Here is a 621-nt window from a genome sequence, read left to right as displayed (position 1 = left end):
CCAAACTCCATCTTCCCTCAGTGTCTTCACATGTGCTCTTCTTTCTGCCTGAAACATTCATCCCTTTTCTTTTTTCTTAGCCGATTCCTTTTCAAACTTTAGTTCTAAACTTACATGTCACTGAGAAAGGTGTTCCCTGAACCCAAAATAAATTAGTTTCCTCCTACTATGCCCCTTCCTCATTCTTTTCAATCATAACACATTCTAATTTGGAAGGGAAACACCTTTAGAAAAGTCATTAGACAGTCTAAGGTCATGCTGCCTTGAACAAGCCTGATCCCGTCTGATCTCGGAAACTAAGCAGGGTCGGGCCTGGTTAGTACTTGGATGGGAGGCCACCTAGGAAGACCAGGTGCTTGTAGGCGTAAAAAATAAAAAAGTTTAAAAAAGGAAAAGTCATTAGAGATGTTTAAAGAACAAAGAATCCAACTAGTTGTGTAAACAGTATAATAGTCTCTACCATGTTAAGTGGTTTACATGCTTTCCTGGATTTCTTAAACTGTTTACTTTGAGAACATGGCAGCCTCAGTATATGAGAATATACAATGTAAAAACATTGTTGTTTTTTTTTCAGTTTTCACTATTGAAATTAGTGCATACAAAGGAAGATTTCAGGAACTA

The 621-nt window shown here is 37.4% G+C and overlaps 1 pseudogene; it reads left to right on the top strand.

The window, feature by feature from the left end:
* The first annotated feature begins 245 nt into the window (after positions 1–245).
* LOC112475584 lies at positions 246–365 on the top strand (annotated as a pseudogene).
* The last annotated feature ends 256 nt before the right edge of the window (positions 366–621 follow it).

The sequence above is a fragment of the Pteropus alecto genome, unplaced genomic scaffold, assembly GCF_000325575.1.
Source record: "Pteropus alecto unplaced genomic scaffold, ASM32557v1 scaffold171, whole genome shotgun sequence".
Classification (NCBI taxonomy): Eukaryota; Metazoa; Chordata; class Mammalia; order Chiroptera; family Pteropodidae; genus Pteropus; species Pteropus alecto.
This window is presented reverse-complemented; position numbering and strand designations above follow the sequence as displayed.